Raw genomic sequence first — 23,624 nt, 5'->3', positions numbered from 1 at the left:
GAGCCGACTGGGCCTCTGGATACTCAAGGTATTGGACACTCGGAAATTAGTTCCTCAGATGGGTCCGGAGCCGATGAGTAGGCATCGGCTTCTGAGGGTGTCTTCAGACCTACACAACTATATATTAAGCCATCTTCAACTTCAAAGACCAAAGCAGCTCTAAAGACAAAGAAGCAAGTACAGCATCCTCCTACTCAGACTTCCATGCCTAAAAAACCAGATGCTCAAAATGGCCGAAGACCTAATTACTTTGATCAGGGGCTCCCATCCCCCTCCTGATAAGAGGCCTAGGCAAGAGACAGAGTATGATTCTTCTGATCAGGTTTCTGTTTCCTCTGATTCCTCTTCTGAACAGGATTATTCCATGCTTCCCTATGAGGATTCTGATGCTGAAGAATCCATTCCTTCAGCCTCTCCTCCTGAGGGTTATTCTTTTGGGGAAACCCTGCATACCATGAGGGAGCATTTCCACTGGGAGAGCCAAGATTATTCTGAATCTAAGAAAAGGCTCAGAGACTTTCTGCTACTTCCTCAGCACAGACCCCTTGCTATTCCACCTGTTCTAGACATTGTAGATGATGTATTTTCAGAGTCCGGCCTGTCTCCTGACTCTTTACCCCCTGCACCTGCTAAGCCAGACAGATACTACAGGGTCCTGGATTCTCATAAATTCCGATATAAAAACCCTGCTGCTGATCCAGAAACTATTTCTCAGGGTCCCAAAGGGGTTAAAGCTTCCATTGCAAAAAACCCTGTCCCCTCTGATAGGGATTCTAAGGCTCTAGATAGATGGGGGAAAAAAGTCTACACTTCTGCTACCTTGGCTGTAAGGGCTTTAAATTGTCAGTTTCATATGCTTAAATATCAGCAATATTTAATGTCACTACTTAAACAGAAATTGTTGACAAATACTGAATGTTCAGAGAACAAGGAATTGCAAGATTTATTGCATGCAGCTGAACAAGTGGTAAAGCATACTTTGCAATGCGGATATGATTCACTGGAGGCCTCTTACAGGGCCGCTGTTACAGATTCTGTTATTAGAAGGCATGCTTGGTTAAAGGAACAGAATCTGCCTGATAATGTTAAAGCAAAATTATTAGATGCACCATTACAGCATGATACTTTGTTTGGTACTAAAGCAGAAAAGGTGTTGAAAAAAATGGAGGATAAAGCAAAATCCATGCAGACAGTCAAGGATTTCTTACAGGTACAGCCACCCAGGTTTAGCAGGAACTGGCCTTCCAAAAATTGGTCCTTTCCAGTGTCAGACAGACCACAAAGAGGCAGATACAGGCGTCCCAGAGGCAGATCTCAGCCCCAAGGCTCATTCAGGCCTAAACAATGGGGTGCTCCTACCTCCAAAAGCAGAGAAGACAAATCACAACCTTACAGGAAACAGTCCCAATGACTTTCCTCTGCCAGATCCAAGCACTTTTCTTTTGGCAGCCCCCTTAGGGGGAAAACTAGCACTTTTTTCATCAAATTGGCAAATGGTTACCCAAGACAAATGGGTCCTGAACATAGTGTCCCAAGGCTACAGGTTCCATTTTCACACTCTACCAAGGTCAAATGGTATGCCAAACCTGCCACAAAATCAATGGGCAGAGGCACAAAAACAAATTACAGCCCTCATGGACATGAGGGCCATTCAGCAAGTACCACAACAAGAGCAGGGGCAAGGATTTTACTCCAGACTTTTTCTAGTACCCAGAAAGGACAGAACCTGGAGACCAATACTGGACCTGTCTATACTAAATACGTTTCTGAAAGTTCCAAAATTCAAGATGTTGACTCTACAGCAGCTACTGCCCATGCTGGGCAAGAAGGCTTGGCTCGTAACTTTGGACCAAAAAAAGGCATACCTGCATGTCCCAATCAGACAATCTTGCAGAAGATACCTCAGATTCATAGCTGGCTCAATGCATTACCAATTCTCTGCACTGCCCTTTGGCTTATCTACTGCGCCCAGGGTCTTCACAAAATGCCTGGCACCAGTAGTTGCGTTTTGCAGACAGAGGAATTCAAATATATCCTTGCTTGGACGACTGCCTAATTCAAGCAGAGAACAAAGACATTCTTCTAAAGCATCTAGCGTTTGTAAAAAGATTACTAATTGGCCTAGGGTACACAGTAAATGAAAAGAAATCAAAACTAGTGCCCTCTCAAGAGATAATATTCCTGGGTGCAAGCTTAAATACAACTGCCCAGATGGCTTATCTCACGTCAGACAAACAAAAGCAACTGACTTCTTACTTCAAGAAATTGGCAACAAAAACCCACTTATCTGCAAGGAAAATCCTGCAGGCCTTGGGTTACATGGCATCCTGCATTCTACTAATTCCATATGCCAGACTGCATATGAGGAAACTACAATGGTAGCTAAAAAGTGTTTGGACTCAGCATTGCCACAGCCTGGAGACAGTAATTGCACTCATTCCCTGCCCTGCAACAGGAGTTTCGATGGTGGGCAGAAGCCTGTCACCACAACAAGGGTCCGCCATTCTGTTTACCCACAGCCAGACAGACACTGACAACGGATGCATCAGATTATGCCTGGGTGGCCCATATTGGCAGGAAAATGTATTCAGGGCACATGGCCTACAAACCAGATGCATCTTCACATCAATCAAAAAGAGATGCTAGCTGTTCAAAATGCCCTGACAGCTTTCAAGGACCTGCTTCATCCAGGACAACTACTGATAAAGACAGACAATACTACGGTCATGTGGTACATAAACAAACGGGGAGGTACACATTCCTACTCCCTCTGCAGACAAGTAATGAGCTTATGGGAAACGGCATTGGCTTTTCAAGTTCACCTGCAAGCACAATTCCTGCCAGGAAAAACAAATACGCTGGCAGACGAACTAAGCAGAAACCTCATGGATCCCCACGAATGGAAACTGGATCCACAAGTCTTCAGCATGTTAACAAGGAAATGGGGATGCCCAGACGTAGATCTGTTTGCCTCCCCTCACAACTGCCAATTGCAGAAATTTTGCACAAGGATTTATCACAAGCAAGCATGGAAAGTGGACGCCCTATCCTTCAGCTGGAAAAATCTAACAGTATATGCCTTTCCTCCACTGCCTCTCCTTCCCAGCGTACTCCTAAAGTTCAGACAAGAGAAGCCAAAAATTATACTGATTGCACCAGACTGGCCACGCCAGCACTGGTACCCAATCCTAAAGAGCTTGTCTCAAGGTCCAGCATGGATATTGCCTCAAACTTCTCACTTGCTGACCCAACAAAACAATCAGATCCTTCACAGCCAACTCAGGACTTTAAATCTGGCAGCATGGCAGATAATGTAGCCATTCAGAACACTCCTCTTTCAAAAGCTGTTATGGATGTTATCTTGGAGGCCAGGAGGCCCAGTACCAGAAAATCTTATGCAGAAAAATGGAAGAGATTCTGTGCTTGGAGCCAGGAACAAGGCATTGACACGTGTGTACCAAATATCCCTCAGATTTTACAATACCTAACTGAGATGCTGAACAAAGGCCTTTCTTTCTCTTCAATTAAGATTCATGCCTCTGCCATTTCAGCCCATTACAATACGGAACCACCTATCTTTTCTCATCCTTTAATAAGGCAGTACCTCAGAGGAGCCAAAAACATTAGACCTACAAGGAGAGCACTAATTCCGAACTGGGACCTCAATTATGTTTTGGAAAAACTCACACTGCCTCCTTTCGAGCCAGCATCAACAGCAGATATAAAATTCTTATCCTGGAAAACAGCTCTGCTCCTAGAAGTAACCTCTGCAAGACGAGTCTCGGAGTTACAAGCACTCATGGCTGTGGAACCTTTTATTATTTTTCATCCAGACAGGGTTTCTCTGAGGACAAACCCTACATTTATGCCTAAGGTGGTGTCCAGTGTGGCCCTCAACCAAACCATTCACTTTGCCTACCTTTTATCAAAATCCACAGAACAAGGGTGAGAAAATTCTGCATTCTTTGGACATACCCAGGCAGTTACGCTTCTACTTGGACAGAACTAAAGCTTTCAGAAAGACTGAGCAACTTTGTGTCATATGCTGCAGGATCACAAGGAAAGGCTATCTCAAAGCAGACTATTTCTAAATGGATAGGTATAGCATCCGTTTCTGCTATTTTCAACATGGCAAATCAGTGCCTAAGGGCATTAGGCCTCATTCCACCAGAGCAGCAGCCACTTCAGCAGCCTTCCTCAGAGGAGTACCAACCAAAGAAATCTTAGAGGCTGCAACTTGGAGTTCAGTGCACACTTTCACAAAGCACTACTACTTACCTCTTTACTCTAAGTCCAGAGCAGGCTTTGCCACTGCAGTTCTGCAGGGCCTTATAGCCTCTCCTAATCCTATTTAGTCCAGCCACCCTTCCTCAGCTTTGGGATTCAACCCAAGAGTAATGACTGCAACAGTGAAACACGATGAACATAGTACAGTTGTGTACCTACCATAAATGTAGATGTTCGAGTGTATTCACTGTTGCAGTCCAGGTTATCCACCCACCATCCCCCTTTTCTTTGCTGGGTCTTATCTGCACTTCTCTATCCTATACTACCTATTTGGTGTATTTGCTTGTAGATGAAGGAAATGTTATTTTTGTGCATGCATTTTTATTGGCATATTTTTCAGCTTACCGGTTTGGGGGTACCTGACATCTGGGGCAAGAAAAACTGAAGAAAATGGCGTCGGCTGCATCTTTTATACCCCTGGCGCACTGACGTCAGGGAAGAGGCAACAATAACTGACGCTGGACTTAGACTTTGGAATTCTGTCTGACTGAGGGTAGCCTGCCAGCAGGATAACCCAAAAGTAATGACTGCAACAGGGAATACACTCGAACATCTACATTTATGGTAGGTACACAATCATTCACCCAGTCAAGATAATCCCAGCCAGTAAGTGTGTTACAAATTACAGTAAGCATGTGTGGGGCTCAGAAACCATGCTATTACCATTTAATATTCACTTATGTTTAGACTATGCAGCATTAAGTGTGGAAAGAAATGCCGTCTATGTGTATCACGGCACAAAACCTTGCTTGCCTACTGAGAGCTTACCCAGTAGAGAGCCTCGAGGCGGAACAAAAAGTTTTAGGGCTCTAATCCCAGCTGAATAGTAAAGTTCCCCTGTTAGACACAAGGCGAAGGGTTAGGCTAAATTGGTGCATATGAGATGGTGGACAACAGCCGTTAGCTAAAGCATGGGAACACTGTGACCAATTAGACTAGAATGTTATCAGAGGTTCAAGATAGGAAAACTGCAGCTCGGACCTACCAAACACAATTCAGCTGTAATATTATCAAAAAAAAATATATATACATATATATATATATATATATATATATATATATATATATATATATATATATATATATATATGATCATAGGAAGTTACTAAGCTGTTGGCCCTGAGGCCCTTACAAGCCTAGCCAAGAATTTAGCCCATGTTCCAACAAGTCAGCACCCTATGCCACTGTCAAGCAGGGACACAGGTGGAATCCCAGGGGTGTATTTTTTGTTCCCCATCCAGTTATTCAGGTTGCGCTTAAAAAGGTTTAATGAGGTACTCTGCTTTATGTGGAGAGGGATTCTGTTCCACAAAAGGGGGAGTCTCTGGGACACAAATCTTTCCTGCCAGCAAGTCCTATTGATGTCAGACTAGGTTGAGGTCACGCATGCAGGTTACTCGAGTGGAGCTTGACTTGCAGATATGCAGCAGTCCCATCAGGGTGGGGTCTGAGGTTGCTTTGTATGCCAGACAGAGGTCATGTCTGAGGAGTCTGTAGGACACTGAGTAGAGGGACAGGGCTTTTAACCTATCTGTTTAGGGTAGATGTTTGAGGCCCTGGATTCTCCAGGTGAGGAAACTCTGTGGTCTCTCCAGCTGCTGCATGTGCTTTGTGAGGTACATGCTGAAAGCAGCATTGTACTCAATAATGGGTCTTATATGGGAAGAATACAGGGATGTTATGACCACCTTGTCTCTGGATGAGGTAGTCGTACTAATGAGGTGGGCCATGTAGAAAGCTTTCTGTATAACGGAGGCAATATGGTGGTCAAAAGTCAGTTTGTTGTCAACATGGGTGCCCAAGTCCTTCACGACTGATTGCATGCTTTGTGCCTTATTATCAATGTGATAATTTGTGGGGACATCATTCTCCCCAAAAGGTATGATGATGCATTTATTGGCATTCGGTTTGAGGCCATGTTTCTGGCACCAGTCATTTGTTTGGGTGTGACCCTCTTGGAGGATGTCCACATCACTAGGGGAATTGATGACAGCACCCATCTTGCAGTCATCTGCAAACTTGATCAGCCATAGCCCACTAGATTTGGCCTGCACCTTTGAGAAGTATATACCAAACAGCAGAGGCCCCAAGACCGATCTCTGGGGTACCCAGCTTGTTACAGGTGTACTACTTGAGGTGACTTCCCCAGTTTTGACTAGGTGGGTTCTGCCAATAAGCCAGTTTGCTACCCATCTGGTAACACATGAATTGATGCCTAGTTGAGAGAGTTTATCTATTATACCTGAGTGGGAAATAGTATCGAAGGCCTTGACAAGGTCAAGGTAGGCGGTGTGCACCATCTTCCCCTCGTCTATGGCCTTGGTGACGGTCTCAAAGAAGTCGACCAAATTTAACAGGCATGACCTCCACTTGACAAAACCAAACTGTGTGGGATCAAGTGTCGGGAGGTTGCCAATGTCCTTGTTAATGAGGTCCATGGTAAACAACTCCATGGCCTTGCAGATCAGGCTAGTTAGGCTGATAGGTCTATAATTTCCTGGATCGGTGGACGCGCCACCTTTGTGCAAAGGGATGACAGGAGCTGTCCTCCACTCTGCTGTGATGAAGCCGATACTCAGGCTTTGGTTGAATAGCTAATGGTGCTGCAGATTCCTGTAGGATGCAACCAAGGATGTTGTCGGGTCCCATGGAGGCTGTATTTTTTGCCTTTGAGAAGGCAGAGATGACTTGCTTCCTAGAGATAAGTGGAGGCGGCCAGGTAGTGGGGATGTCCTGTTTTACTGATAGGGGACAGAGAAGTGAAGTTTTCACTGAACCTGTCTGCCAGCAGGTTGACTGTATCTACAGGGTTTGTGTATGTGTTGTCCTTAACCACCAGCTCTGAGTAGATCTGGGTGCTTCCCTTGAGATTGCGGACATATGTGAAGAAAGGCTTATGATTGTCTTTAGTAGATGTGTCCAGGTTGGACTCGAAGTTTGGAGGATTTCATTAGTGCTCTTATTTGCTTGTTCAGGCTAAGGAGAAATTGCTTCCAGTTAGACACTTCTTCTTGGTCCTGGACAGCAATTTTTCCTTTTATTATAGAGTTTATTTATTATAGATGTCCACCAGACAGACTCTTCCTTGAGTAGGATGATTTTGTCCTGTCTGGTATTCCTGATTCCATGCAACTATATAAACTATATAAATGCTTATATAGTACTTTGGTGTAGGTTTGGACACATGTGCCAGTTCTGTGGAGGGGGAGGGAGCTGTGAAGCTGTTTATACCTAAGGAGGTTGTTATCAGCTTTGGAGAAGTTTTTTTGTTTGCTTCTAGATGGGGGGGGGGGGGGGGGTCAGGGGAGATGGTGACTTTGAAAGTGACTGCTTTGTGATCAGATCTTACCAAGGATGATGACACAGTAGGGATGCTGCAGTGGTTACTCATGTTGGTTAATACCAAGTCCAAGATATTTTCACCTCTTGTGGGGGGGTCAGCCAATAGGTCCAAAGCATTTGCATTAACAAAATCAAGTCTCTGGGTATTTGTGTTTTGGCATGATTATTTCTTCCAATCTTTGGTTGGATAGTTAAAGTCATCCAGGATCAGGTCAAAGGGTTGAATCCTGATAGATTTGAAGAGGTCCAGATAGGTGGAGTGGGCATCTTGCGTCAGAGTTGGAGGCCTGTACTAGCTATTGTTGTTGTTAACTGCACCTGGAGTATTTCCTGTGCATCATACTGTTTGACAAGCCTAGAGGTATGTATGTCTTTTATTTATACGTATATATAAATATACAATATATATATTGCAACTCCACCTCCTTTTGTTTTGCTGCCCACAGTTTGGGGTCTGAATGAATGATAGGATGAGTAACCTGGTATGGCTGAGGTGCTCACCACAGCTTAACCAGGTTTCTGTGACTGCACACATGTCAGGTTCTTTCAGGGTTAAGAATGCTTGCAATGAGTGCAGTTTCATGTTTAGACTTCTAGCATTTAGCAGCATGACCTTTAATTTATGTTTTGATAAAATCTTCATGTTGGTAGTTTTGACCTCATGGCATTGCCTTAAAAAAGGCACTACGGGGGAGGCAAGAGCCTTTTCCAGGAACCTGAAGCCCAAGGGAGACAGATGCAGGCCATCTCTGGCAAAGCACTGAGGCTTGTCAGTTATGTCATCTCAGGCTGTCGAGTACTGGATCCCCTTGGAATGACACCATAAACTAAGCTAATTGTTACAGTCGGTCATTTTCTGTTTGTATTGAGGTATCATTCTGGGTGACGGTAGAATATTGCCTAAGGCTAGGAACATACCTGCCTGGAACACTTACTCAGTGAGCTCGATCATGTCTCTCTTCATATACTCCAGGGAGGTAAGTCTCAAGTCATTCACTCCAAGATGGACTGTGACAGAGTCATAACAGTACCTGTTGAGAGACTTGAGTGCATTGGTGATTTGGCGGATTCTGGCACCCGACAAACAACTATCCGTGACTTTCTCCTTATCAAGCTTGGTGAGGGATACGTCTGTGCGTCTCACAGTGGAGTCTCCTATGACTAATAAGTTGGGTTTATTAGGCCTTAGTAGCTGTGAGACACAGGTGTGTGGACTATGTGTGGTGTGGTGGGCAGTGGAGTTTGTGTGCGTGTATGCCTCGGAGGTCTCTCTTGTTTGGGTATGCTTTTGTTCAGGACCTCCGCATATATGGGGGTGTGTTGTGTAGGTGTGGGTGGTGTTCGAGGTGTGGTGTTTGTGTTTTGTGTTGCCAACCTTCTTAGTGCCAGATATACTGGTTTCTGGGGGGAAGAGAGCAGTGATACTAGGTGCTTGATGTAGTTGCATATCTCACAAATTGTGTTCCTAGGTGATCGTAGTAGAGGGTTGTCCATGTACATGAGGCAGTTGCTACACTGTCTCAGGATGCTCATATCGACCAGACAGGCAGGAGAAAATGTAGGAAATTGCCCATCCATATTTGTCAGAAACTGAAAGAGCTAAGAGGGTAAAGGTCTAAGAGTAGTACTACCAAATGATAACACAGTTGCTACTAAGGGAAAACTTGTAGCTGGAATACATCAAAAAGGGTTAAAAACTGTGCAGCTGAAGTTCTGGATGTAGTAGACCTGTAGCTAGACTATGCTACTCATTTTTAAGGTTAAGAGCTCAGTAAGAAAAAACTCACAATGAAGCACAGCTTAATCACTGTTGTCAAAAGAATAGAATTCACAGTATGAAAAAATTCAGTTAAACAGCAGCGGAATGCAGTTAAACAGCAATGAATTGCAGCAGATAGTAATGAAATATAGCTAATCAGTAGATTGCTTTGAAACAGTAGCTCACAATCACAGCAGTTAACAGACAGCACAAATAAAGTAGCATTTCAGTAGAATACTGTCATCAATTTAGTGAAGCTACCAATAAGCAGTAATAAATATGGCAAACATAAATGAAGTAGAAAGAAGTACAGTTTTGTTTGTATTTATTCATTTATTTATTTATTTTACATTTGTTGACTGGGATTGTCCAACTGAGCTAAAGAGCCCTTTTTCAGCAGAGGCCCAGGGAGAAAAGCTCCAATATATTAAACAATTTTCATTATAAATTAGAATTAAACAGCAATGCTATAGGATTATTACAAGGCATTAAGTAGCAAAATAATGTTATACAGTGTCAATAATCGGGAGTATATCAAAACTATTTCAAGATGTATATAAAGAAATATGTCATTAACATGAATATAGTTTTTGGGGTAAGTGGTTACAAAAATCCAGTTTTATCATAATGTAGTTGCATGAAGGTAAGACAATTACAATAGAATGTTTCTCTGAGGCGATTTGCTTAATAGATTTTAGAAGACAGTAGAAAGACTAGTCAAGGAAGATTAGAGAGCTAGTGAGAAGAGTGAGTCTTTTTTTTTTATTGTTTTGTTTTAGTAGAAGGTGAAGAGACAAAAGATAATAAGCTAATTCAAGGCTCAGAAACTAAAGGGGTGGGCATTTACTATGTTCTCACTGTAAACAGTAGAATGAGCTGATGTAATGTGACTGGGGAGAGTGTCCAGTATCAACTTTATACTGGAGATGGGCAACTCAAAGCCACCTAGAGTTAAGACCACTGCAGGAGCTGAGCGGGAATGTGGGACAAAAAACAGTTGCACAGATAAACAGTAAAACAGAACTGCAGAAAACACTGTGCGTGTGTGTGTATGTGTGTATATGTGTGTGTGTGTGTATATATATATATATATATATATATATATATATATATATATATATATATGCAGGTGTGTGTGTGTATGTATATATATATATATATATATATATATATATATATATATATATATATATATATGAATTTAGGTCTGGGCGCTGGCTGGACCATTCCATAAACTTTAATTTTCTTCTTGTGAAGCCATTCTTTTGTTGATTTGGATGTATGCTTAAGTCATTGTCGTGTTGAAAGGTGAAATTCCTCTTCATCTTCAGCTTTCTAGCAGACGCCTGAAGGTTTTGGGCCAAAAGTGACTGGTATTTGGAACTGTTCATAATTCCCTCCACCTTGACTAAAGCCCCAGTTCCAGCTGCAGAAAAGTAACCCCAAAGCATAATACTGCCACCACCATGCTTCACCATGGGGATGATGTTATTTTGGTGATGCATAGTGTTGTTTTTGTGCCAAACATACCTTTTGGAATTGTGGCCAAAAAGTTCAACCTTAGTCTCATCAGACCATAACACATGAATTTCCCACATGCTCTTGGGAAACTTGATGTATTGTTTTGCAAATTTTAACTCTGCCTGGATGTTTTTCTGTGTAAGAAAAGGCTTCAGTCTTGCAACCCTACCCCATAGTCCAGACATGGAGAATACGGGGGATTGTTGTCACATGTAGTACACAACCAGTACTTGCTAGAAATTCCTGCAGCTCTTTCAGTTTTGCTGTAGGTCTCTTGGCAGCCTCCCTGACCAGTTTTCATCTTGTCTTTTCATCAGTTTTGGAGGGACATCCAGTTCTTCGCAACATCACTATTGTCCCATGTTTTCTCCAGTTTTGATGACTGTCTTCACTGTTCTATGGTATATCCAATGCTGTGGAAATTTTTTTGTACCCTTCTCCTGACCGATACCTTTCAACAATGAGATCCCTTTGATACGTTGCAAGCTGTCTGTGAACCATGGCTTTTGCTGTAGCAGGCAACTGAGTAAATGTTAGGAAAATCCTAATAGGACAGCTGAACTTTATTTGGAGTTAATCAGTCTCTCTTTAATTGGGGCAGCTGCGGTGGTGCAGCAGTTAGCATTGCCACCTCACAGCAAGAGGTTCTCCGGTTTGCTCCTCGGCTGAGGTGCCTTCTGTGCGGAGTCTGCATGTCCTCCCTGTGGTCGCATGGGTTTCCTCCGGGTGCTCCGGATTCCTCCCACATCCCAAAGACATGCTAGGTGGATTGGACACTCTAAATTGGCCCTAGGTGTGAGAGTGCGCGTGTGTGTGCTTTCTGTTGAAGGTTGGGCACCGGACTGGCAACTCGACACCATAAAACTCCTCTGCCTATCATGAGCGGACAGGTGATCCGCTGTGGCGACCCCTAACCTGGAAAAGCCGAAAGAAGAAGAAGTCTCTCTCTAATTGATGGCAAGTATGTACCCAAGAAGACTGAATGCTGTAATTAAATCAATGTGCTTCAACAAAGTATTAGTTTAGGGGTGTGGTGTGTGTGTGTGTGTGTGTGTGTGTGTGTGTGTGTGTGTGTGTGTGTGTGTGTATGTATGTGTGTGTATATATATATATATATATATATATATATATATATATATATTTATATAGGGTCTCACTTCTGAAGCTCAAAATACTGAAATATTCAGTATCTCAAGACCAGAAGAATGAAACTCCACAACCACGAAAACCCAAAATATCAACATACAAAACACCAAAACAAGAAAACACCGAACCCTCCCCGGCTTGAAAACATATTTAAAAAAAAAAAAAACACTATTCTACGTTTAAGCAAGGTGGGGGGAATGCCTTCCTGCACCCCCACACCCCCACTACCCCCACTACTTAGATATACCAACTCCGAGGTCGCACTAACACAAAAACACAGCAACACACCTGCATCTATGAGCCCTACACACCTATTGCACACATACCACACATAGGTTCATAGGTAGGTACTAGGCTATCAGCCCAAGGGTCTATGTAAGCCTAGCCAGCAAGGTTCCATAGCTTATGTCACCCAGGAAAGTTATTTTCTTGTGCCACTGTCCAGCAGAGGCACAGAAGTGATCCCCGGGGTGTATTTCCTATTTCCCATCCACTCATCAAGATTTTTCTTGAAGAGTGCTAATGAAGAACTTTGCTTGACATAGATGGGTAGCTTGTTCCAGAGTATAGGAAGTCTCTGGGACAGGAATCTATCCCTCCATCGTGTCCTGTTTATTGTGGTGACAAGGTTTAGTTCCCTAGAGCGTGTAGCTTGGAGGGATTGGGATTTCTTTAGGTGTAGCATGTCCAACAGCTCTGGATTTGACATAACTTTATGTGATAGGCAGAGATCACCTCGGAGTAGACGATATGCTACGGAGTAAAGCTGGAGTTTTTTGAGGCGGTCAGTGTAGGGCATTTGTTTGAGGCTAATAATCCTCTTTGTGAGGTACTTCTGTGGCCTTTCCAGCTGCTGCAGATGTTTTGTGAGGTACATTCCAAAAGGGGCGTTGTACTCAATAATGGGTCTAATGATTGACTAGTAGAGGGGAACAATGACCTCTTTTTTTCCTGGATGAGAACCCTTTTATGATGAGGTGTGCTACATAGAAGGACTTCCTGACTACTGTGGCGATGTGACTATCAAAAGAGAGACTACTGTCCACCTGGGTCCCAAGGTCTCTTATCATGCATTCAGTGTTAAGTAGATTGCTGCCTATGTGGTAGTTCATGTGTACAGAGTTTTTACCAAAGAGGATGATACTGCACTTTTTGGCATTGAGCTTGAGGCCATGGCTCTGACACCAGGCATTTGTCTCAGTGAGGCCCTTCTGTAGGATGTCCACATCATTTGGGGACTTGGCTGTGGATCCTAGTTTGCAGTCATCTGTGAACTTCGTTAGCCAGAGGCCTTCTGTGTTAGCCTGTACTTCAGAGAAGTAGATACCAAACAGGTGAGGTCCCAGGACGGAACCCTGTGGTACTCCACTTGTCACTGCTTTGTCTGCAACTTTTACAGTGTGGGTTCTGTCAGTGAGCCAGTTGGCAACCCATCTTGTGACGTAGGGATTTATACCTAGTTTAGTGAGTTTAGCTATAATTCCAGAATGGGGGATGGTGTCAAAAGCCTTGGCGAGGTCAAGATAGGCTGTGTGAACCACCTTACCCATGTATAACAATCACCACTCTCAACACCTATAGACACACACCCTCACCCACCTCCCCTAAACTACACCTACAGCGTCCAAAAACATTACAAAAAACACATCTCTACCCTATATCCATAAATACTACACATGTATATCTCCAAGCATAACCACACATCCACCAGCATCTTCACTATCCAGACACCACTACTTCTTAGAGACAGGACACAATACAAACACACTGGGAAATACTTACCACACATTCGACATTCTCAGACTCGGCAAAGTGCAGTTTCAAACAACTGCACTTTCTTTTTTTCTGATCTGGAGATACGAAAATTCGATATTTGAGTATTTCCAGCTTCAGAAGTGAACCTATCTATATATATATATATATATATATATATATATATATGTGTGTGTGTGTGTGTGTGTGTGTGTGTATGTTTGTATGTATGTGTGTATGGGTCTACTTTTTCTTATCAACAGCTCATGCTTTCGAAAAAGAAAAGTATGTCCGCATTTACACGAAAGTGCACTTAAATGAAAGTGCACTTTTGCAACTACCGGTTCACCTAACTGGTAATATCAACAACAAAAATAAAAACACTTCAGCACTAAAGCACTCTACAGTGGGGATAAGGGAATATACCTGTTTCCCCAATGTATTGCTATCTTTGAGTTAGTATATATTAAGTAACGGGGATGTGGGAGTGTATGGGGGTGCTTGCCCCTCCCCCGCAAAAATGCCATTGTCTTTTTTTGTTTCTGTTGATATTACCAGTTTGATGAATTGGTAGTCACGAAAGTGCACTTTCGCATAAATGGGGTCGTACTTAAAGCATGAGCTTTCGATTTGAAAAAGTAGACCTCTCTCTCTCTCTCTATATATATATATATATATATATATATATATATATATATATATATATTTATATATATATATATGTATGTATGTATAATGTACGTGTGCGCGCATACAATCCTTAGAGTCCTATACAATAGCCCCTACCCTTATCAGCTTTAGTTGGAACCGATTCCCCATTATTAGCCAAACTGCTTAGAGCAGCTTTTTATGCTTAGTAATATTAAAAAACATAATTTCTAAAGACCTTCATTTGATTGTTATGTAAATACCTAAGCACATATTGCTCAAACAGTTTGACTGTAGGGTGATATGGGGGCTGAAACCCAAACTTTTTAAACCTAAAGGAGACAGCAGATGTTCCCAGTTCATTGGGTTTATGACCAAACCAAAACTTAAGATTCAAAGTCCAACAAAAATATTGAGTGTCTGTAACTGTGTTATACTGTGAAACAAAAATGATGGAATAATACTAAGGACTTTATTTAAAGCATCCACCTAATTAACCAGTAGCGCATGTGAATACAAATTAACTATAAAATCATTTTCACAGTTATTCACATCATTGATTTGAATAAAAGTTCTACTTGTTTTTTGCGATTCCTGCCTCCTCTCTTCAACGTTTTTTTTTTTTTGTATATTCAGTCTGTTACTGGTAGGTGACGTAACATCCTCGCATCAGGTTCTGTATCAATGTTTAAAGAAAAATGAGATGCACTGGATTCAGCGACACTAAACTGAGAACTGGAAGAGCATTTATGGACCAAATCACCTTGCTTCCCTTTAAATTGAACATCCTTTCTTTTAGACTGATCAGTGTTGGGAAAACGTGCAAAGAGTGAAAAAAAATCCATATTTGACTTGAATGTATTACTTCTTGTTCTTGCTGTCTTCGTCCTGTAGTTTTGAATTTGATTTACATATTAATATTAAGTTGTCTATCTCGCCTTCATTCTTGCTGGTTGGGTTCGGAGCCGATCTTCGGCTCCGACTTGGCCATCTTCTAAAGCTCGAGAGCTACATACTGGCTCAAGGCCTCCCCATATCCCATGATGCCTGGCGCTAGAAACCCAGATCTCGTTTGCCGCTTCTGCTGCGAGGTTGCTCTACTGGCTCAGGTCGTGTAAAACGTTTATATTGTGTCTTTTTCTGTCTTAAAACTAGTTAAATTTAGCATAGAAATTATCGTTAGATAGATCTTGGTATTCGTAGTGTGTTTGTGTCTGAATCCTTGTCTTTTCCTCAGAAACTCGTTGTCATTTAGAGAGTTTCCCCTTCCCCCTTTCTCTTTTCTCTTAAGGTTTTCCGTTTAAGTTAGAGGATAACCTTATATCTAAAACGTGTCCGTTTAAGTTAGAGGATAACCTTTTTTTCTTCCCTTCTCCTTTTAAAAAAAAAAAAAAAAGTTAAAGTTACTTAGTTTTGCTATAGTTCAGTATAGTTTTTGTAGTGTAGTGGTTCTGGTATCTGTAGTGTATTTTACTGTAGTTTGTTACCTTAACCTTTTTGTGTGTGTGTTTTTTCCTTGGGTTTTTCTTCTGTTAGGATGTCCAAGGATCCTAAGTTGTCCGGATTCAAGAAGTGTGACTCATGCTGTCAGAAGATGTCTCTGACAGATGGTCACACTTCTTGTGTTTATTGTCTGGGTGCCGTGCACCTGCAGGACTCTTGTTTGATTTGCCATGCATTCAGTCCAAGAGTCCTGCAGGAGCGCAGGAGCGCAAAAACCCCAAGATTCACCGGCGAAGGCTCAGCCCGTGAAATCTTCTAGGCCACCTAAACCTTCGGCTCTCAGTTCGGAGCCATCGTTGGGTGAAGCCATGCCATCCGTCTCGGCTCTGGCTGGAACCGATGTTCCTCCCTCCCAGTTGGCTCCGACATGTTATTCGGAGCCTTCTGAGAGTCGAAAAAGGTCAAGGTCCCCTTCTTTGGAGTCTATACGTTCGGCTCCGAAATCGCCTCTGCTCCAGTCAGAGCGTAGTCACCTCTCATCACACTCTTCTCGGTCCTCAAGACTTTCAGGCCATGACTTGGAAAGAGTGATCAGTAGGCTGCTAAAATCGCAGACCCTAGCCAAAATGTTGTCCAGCCCCCCCTCATCAGGCGTCGGCTCCATCCACAGCTGTAGAGATTCCTCCTCCGACTCATCCTCTGAGCTCGGAGCCGGAGTTCGTTGGGGTTCGAGTCATCGAACCGTCGGCTCCGATACCTTCTCCTTCAGTTCCTTCGTCGGCTCCGATCCCTTCCATGGTACCGACCCTGGAGGGATCTGGGCGCCGGGACTCCCAGTCGGCTCCGAGTGGACGAGTGGCATCGGACCCTTGTCCGACCCCACTCTCCCTCTCGGTGCTTCGGCGCAGGAGAGCTTGGCTCCCACATCTGCCTCGGAGCCGTCTCCCTCGGTGCAGGGAGGGCTTCTGGTTTCTTCGGAGCTTGAGCCTTCTCTGCATCCGGGCAGGGATGCCTTCGAGGTGATGAGTGTACTGGCCCCAGAGTCAGTCCCACGATCGACCCCATCGGCTCCTCCCCCTAGGGTGCCTGCGTCAGCCTCTGCCCCTCTTCCAGACCCTAAGCGTGGGGATCCAGCGCTCCAGGACACCCCTTTGGGTGTATCCTCCTCTTCCGAGGCCTCCCCTGACCATTCAGAGGAGCCACCTCGCAAGAGGAAATGCAAGAGGAAGCATGTTGACTCCCCCGAGTCTGTCACGTCGGAACGTCGGATACCAACTTAGAGGAGTCAGAAGGGTCCCCAAGATCCCCCTCTGAAGATGTCTCCTTCTCAGACATCCTTGAGATGCTTAGGCAGAGGGGGAACTGGACTGCCCTAAGCCTTTCCGAGGATGAGTCGGTATTCCTGGACGCGTTTGGATCCCGACCTTCCACCTCCTGGGTGTCTCCGCCTTTCGACCAACTGATGTCTGTGGTGGCTCAGAAGGCGTGGCCGGCTCCAGATACAGTGGAACCGACCCCTAGAAGACCGACCAAATTCATTACTGCACCGCAGGACAAACAGTTCTTGACCAAAGGTGTCCCCATTGATGCCATGGTGGTAACGGTGGCCACAAAGAAGGAGTTGGCTGAAACTTCTTCATCTGTCCATCCCCCTAACAAGGAGTCCAGGACGATGGACAGATATGGGAAGTGGATGTTCTCTTCAGCAACCTTTTCTATGCATTCCCTGAATTACCTGTGCCACTTTACCCGCCTTCAGAGGCATCTCCTGAAAGAGCTTGGAGATACCCTCCAAGATCCATCAGCTGAGGGGGCCCAGGCTAAGGCAGCCTCCCAGCTGGCGACTCTTAACTCAGTGGTAAACTCCTCCATGAGGCTCATAGGTCTTTGGCCATTTTTAGCATTTGTTTCTTAGGCATGGAAGCCTGTCCTGGAGAGTGCTGTGTCTGTTTCTTTGCTTTTAAAGGGGGCTTAGACTTAGCAGAGGGTTTAATAGTTAACTGGGCAGGTCTGAAAGCACCCTCTGTAGCTGTGGATTGCTCAGCTACTTCGGTTCTCTCTGTAGGGTTAGGTTCGGTAAGCTGAAAACCTAGTGCGTCCGAAGGCCCAGCCAGCTCCACGTGGGAGTCGGAGGCGGTCTGTGGTTCTGTGGAAGTGGTTATCAGGGGCTGCATAGGCACCTCGCTGAAAACTGGAGAACCGGCGACCAGCCTAGAAGAGGCCTCATCGTCAGTTTTGGGCCTCGGATGCCTGTCCTTGTCCTTGCGCTTTTTATGTATTCCGGTCATCGGAAGTTCCGACGGCATGTTGTAATTAATTGAATTTTCTGCCAAAATAATGTCGGGCAAAATCAAACCGACGTTTAATAGTGCGCTTGTTAAACCTAGCACAAAACCGACAACCAGTGACGTCGTGGTCTGGGCCTAGGCATGGAATACAATAGGAGTGGAAATCCTTATGAGGTATTTGCCTCCCACAAGAAATACAGTTATTAACTTTTACTGACATCGGTCTGAGGCAAGAAAAAGTTTCCCCAACAGGGTATTTAGCTTTTTTAGAAGACTTCGGTTCTGGATTTGGAATGAAAATCTCAGGAGTCGGTCGACTGGCACTTGCGAACTGCTTCTGCTTCGGGCACTGCGCGGCAAGAAAAACTGAAGAAAATGGCGTCGGCTGCATCTTATATACCCCTGTCGCACTGACGTCAGGGAGGAGGCAACAGCAACCGACGCCGGACCAAGATTTTGGAACTCAGGCCGACTGGGGAACCGCCTGACGGCAGGATAACCCAAGTGTAATGATTGCAGCAGTGTTTACACTCAGACATCTACATTTATGGTAGGTACAACTTTTTTCCACTCCTTCCAGACCATATCTCAAGGGTCAGAAGAGTGGAAAGATGTGGTTCCGGAAATCCCAGGGAGCCTTGCCAGACACACGTGGTGAGTTTCCCTCCAGGGGCAGAGGAGGGAACAATAACAGACGCCGCCTTCGTGGCAGAGGGGGTCCGCAAAACCAGGGCAGCATTCTCTGACAAGCCCTTCCAGCATCCCTGAAGGGTTGCCCGGCTGCCCACCTCTGGAGGCAGTCGGGGGAAGATTATCCCTGTACCCAACAGCCTGGCAAGAAATAACACAAGACAAATGGGTACAGTCCATTATATCCGGAGGCTACAGAATTCCATTTGTTCACGCTCCTTTATTGTCAAACAAGTCCCTTCCAGATGTTCCACCCAATCTAAGGGATCAAGCAGTTCAGGAAGTTTCAAAACTGCTAAGAAAAAGGGCCATCCAGCAAGTCCCAGCAGACCAGCAAGGATCTGGAATTTACTCAAGGTTCTTTTTGGTACCAAAAAAGACAGGGGACTGGAGACCCATTTTGGATCTCAGCAGACTGAACAGGTCTGTACAAAGAACGAAGTTTCGGATGGTCACGCTACAGTCCATTTTGCCCTTCCTGGGTCAGGACACTTGGATGTGCTCCATAGATCTTCAGGATGCGTACTACCACATCAAAATGGACAGGCGCTCCGGAAGATTCCTGCGCTTCTGGCTGGGAGCCAGCCATTATCAGTTCAGAGCTCTGCCCTTTGGTCTCACCACAGCTCCCAGGATGTTCACCAAATGTATGGCAGTAGTTACCGCTCACCTGAGACGGCAAGGATTCCAGGTGTTTCCGTATCTAGACGGCTCCTCACTGCTACCACCAGGCATCACCTTCTGCAAGCCAGAGACTATACTATCCAGACGTGCTGCAGACTAGGTATCACTATAAATTTAGAAAAATCTGCTTTGTCGCCTTGTCAGTCTATCATCTTTATAGACGCAAACTTAAATACAAAGGACAGGTCAGCCAGCCTTCCACCAGACAGGGTGTTAGTCATTCAGCGGCAGGTCCAGGTCTTGTTACAATGCAAGAGAATTCAAGCCAGGTTTGTCCTCCAAACCCTGGGTCTCATGGCAGCAGCAATCATACTCGTCCCGCTGGCACGTTTTCACATGAGGATCCTCCAATGGCTTCTTTTTACCCAATGGTCCTTCCAGCAGCTTCCCATGTCTCACATGATTATCATCACAGAAACATGCAAAAAGCACCTTGCATGGTGGATGTTCTCCTCATCTGTTCCCCTGGGCAGACCATTTGTACTTCCCCCTCCAGTTGCTACGGTGACCACGGATGCCTCCCTGATCGGGTGGGGGGGCATTATCAGGGCAGAACAGTCCAGGGTACCTGGCAACCTCAAGAGTACCATCTGCACATAAACGTCTTGGAGATGAGGACTGTGCTTTTAGCGTTGCAAGCTCTTCAGGACTCTCTTCCTACCGGGACAATTGCAATTCAAACGGACGATATGTCAGTTGTGTGGTACATCAACAAGCAGGGTGGGACCAGGTCCTACCCCCTATGTCGAGAAGCACTCAGAGTCTGGCAATGGGCGATCTCTTCCCAACGGTTTCTGACCGCAACGCACATCTCTGGGAAATCCAACGTCATAGCAGACAGGCTGAGCAGAGCTATTCTCATGCCTAACGAGTGGTCTCTGAATCAAGTAGTAGCGGACCAAATCTTCCGCAAATGGGGGCGACCTTGCTGCGACCTCTTTGCCACCCCCTTCAACAGCAAATGCAGCAACTTCTTCTCTCTCCTACCATATCCAGAGCATTCCCCCAGAGACGCTCTAGTCCACGATTGGCCTCAGGGACTTCTATACGCATTCCCTCCCTTTGCCCTAATTCCCTAGCTGATTCAGAAAGCTACCATATTGAGTTGCAGAATGATCCTTATTGCTTCGTACTGGCCTCGACAAATATGGTTTCCGTTCCTTCATCATCATCTTATCGAGCAGCCTTGGACTCTGGACCCAGCTCCAGACCTCCTGATTCATCAATCGGGCGGGCTGCATCATTCCCTACAATCTCTCAAGCTCACAGCTTGGTTGCTCCACTTCCAACCCTAGCCAGGCTTCCTGATATCTCCCAGTCGGTGCATGAAATCATTTTATCATCACACAAGTCTACCACTAGAAAAACTTACTCTAGTAAGTGGAAACGTTTTTCTTCCTGGGCAGAGGCCAAGAATATAGACCTCTTTTCAGCCCCTGTTCACCACATCCTGGAATTTCTTGCGGAGCTCTTTCATTCTGGGTCCGCTTCTGTTACAATTAGAGTGCAGTTAGCCGCAATTTCAAATTTTCACATTGGCCTTTCAGAAAGTAGCATAATGTCTCATAAGCTTTGTAAGGCCTTCCTCAAAGGAACCACTCTGCTCAGGCCCCCGATTAGGGATCCTCCACCCCCGTGGGATCTGCATTTGATTCTATCCTCTCTAATTTTGCCACCCTTCGAACCTGCAGCTTCTTGTCCTTTGAAGTTATTATCTTGGAAAACACTTTTTCTGGTAGCAATTACTTCAGCAAGAAGAGTTTCTGAACTGCAGGCTCTTTGTATCCATCCCCCGTACCTAGTGTTCCACAAAGACAGGGTTGCTCTTAGGACTAACCCTTCCTTAGGTCTCTTCTGAGAATAATTTGAACCAGTCCATTGACCTTCCTGTATTTTTTCCTAACCATTCCAACAGGGCAGAATATAAGTTACATCAGTTAGATGTTCACAGGCAAGTGAACTTTTATTTGCATAGGACTAAGGACTTCAGAAAATCGGATCAGCTTTTCCTATCTTATGCAGAGGGCAAACAAGGCCTACCAGTATCAAAAGTAACTTTATCTAGGTGGCTGACTTCTACCATAACCTTTATCTATCAGCTGAGGAAGAAAGAATTGCCCTTTAAACCTAAGGGCCACTCCACCAGAGCATTAGCCACTTCTGTTGCGTTTCAAGCCAGGTTGCCCATGGAATCTATTTGTGCAGTGGCCACTTGGGCAAATCCTCATACTTTCATCTCGCATTATAAGCTGGACGTGGTTTCCAGGCGCAGAGCTGATTTTTGTTCCACTGTTCTGAAGAGTCTGTTCCACTGAGCCACCCAGGATATTAGGTGCTAGGGATGCTGTCCCAACCAGCAAGAATGAAGGCGAGATAGACAACTTAACATAAAGAAGTTATGTACCTACCATAACGTTCCATGTTAGTTGTCTCCTCTCGCCTTCTTTCTTGCGTCCCACCCTCCATCCCCCTATCCTACTAGACCGAGAAGAGTTTCTCTATGGATCTACACTGGCTGAGTCTTCTCTGACTATCCCACTCTACCTAGTAGTCTCTATAGTTGGGCTTAGGTATGATAGGATTCCTTCATTACTTTGTCTGCTGTTAGTCTCACCAAACGAGATCTGGGTTTCTAGCGCCAGGCATCATGGGATATTTGAGAGGCCTTGAGCCAGTATGTAGCTCTCGAGCTTTAGAAGATGGCCGAGTTGGAGCTGAAGATCGGCTCCGAACCCAACCAGCAAGAAAGAAGGCGAGAGGAGACAACTAACATGGAACGTTATGGTAGGTACATAACTTCTTTTTCTTTTACCTTCTCTGAGCTTTGTCACTTGACCCGATAATTCTCCTCAGTCACACCTGCAAAATAGGCCCTTATGCTTTGTGAGTTTCCCTAGATAAATAATAAAATAAAGTCTCTGCCTTTGCATGGGGAGTTCTCTTGAGTGTATTGCATAATCATTTTTAAGTTTTGGAGATGCTTTAGTAATTTCCTTCTTAATGTGTATAGCATATGAATGGTAAAAACAGAAGATGGAGTCTAGAGAGAGTTGCAGGTGTTAGCATTCTTTATTTCGGTTATGTACAAATGTGTTTTTGGTACTTGTATGCCAGTGTTTTATGCATCGTTATATTTAATAACTTTGTGTTTACATTAAACATAAAATGCCTACATCCAGAAGTGACCCAAGAAATGAAATAATAATGTGTATTCTACATTGTTTGGGGACATGTGGGGTGATTGAAGTTGACGATTAGTACAGGTAAGATTAGTACAGGTAAGATTGAAGGGGATATGGAAGCAGCCAGGCATTGAATGTGTCATGCAAAACTTGAGAAAAATGTTACTTCATAGAGATGTTGGCACTGTCCAGGAAAGTATTCAGAGGAGTTGGTGCTTGTTTGTGAGAATAAGAAAAGTGTGGTGCATTCCTGTAGATGGAGGACACCTAACTTGGGTTAGCTGCATCACTTTTAACAGACTCAACAAACCGTAGGTAATTTTCTTTCTAAGTTTTGTATGTTAAGTCCCAAGTACTTCGCAAGGACTGGTATTGCATGTTGAAGCCACTCATTTGCTACGTTACAGTGATCCTAGGTGTTAAGTAGAATAGTACAAGCTGATGACGTTACCACAGAGGTTTTATTAGTTTTTGCAACAAATAGGAATGCCAAAATGACTTTTGGGCAGCACTGCCAGTGTGTTTGATGAAGAAATTCCTTACAAAATTTTTCTGCAGATAGCAAATGTTGGAGGTGTGATGGTGAAGAAAGAGGTAACTGGGAAACATGTTTCTGGGAGTGTAATGTGTTAGCAGACTTTAAAGGTTCCCTGCAGAGTACTTTGGTAGAGATACTGGGTGTGCACATTGGTATAACTAAGGAAATGCTATTTTTGAGCTATAGTACTGAATCGGAATTGCCTAGACATAATGAAGCTTTGCGGAGTCTAATTATGGTGGCTGCCAAAAAAGCAATTACTAGAAAATGGAAATCAGTCTAAACCACGTGTACTAGAAGTAGTGAATATGGTAACATAGATAAAACAGCTGGAATTGGGATCT

At 44.3% G+C, this 23,624-nt stretch overlaps 1 protein-coding gene across 2 annotated transcripts in view; it reads left to right on the top strand.

Moving 5' to 3' along the window:
* Positions 1–23,624, top strand: part of TANC1 (tetratricopeptide repeat, ankyrin repeat and coiled-coil containing 1) — a 3,647,153-nt gene that overhangs the window by 2,893,381 nt on the left and 730,148 nt on the right. The window lies entirely within an intron of this gene.

This window comes from Protopterus annectens, chromosome 6.part0 (genome assembly GCF_019279795.1).
Source record: "Protopterus annectens isolate FY-2018-M chromosome 6.part0, PAN1.0, whole genome shotgun sequence".
Taxonomy (NCBI): Eukaryota; Metazoa; Chordata; order Ceratodontiformes; family Protopteridae; genus Protopterus; species Protopterus annectens.
Note: the sequence above shows the minus strand (reverse complement) of the source record. Positions and strands in the feature narration are given on the sequence as shown.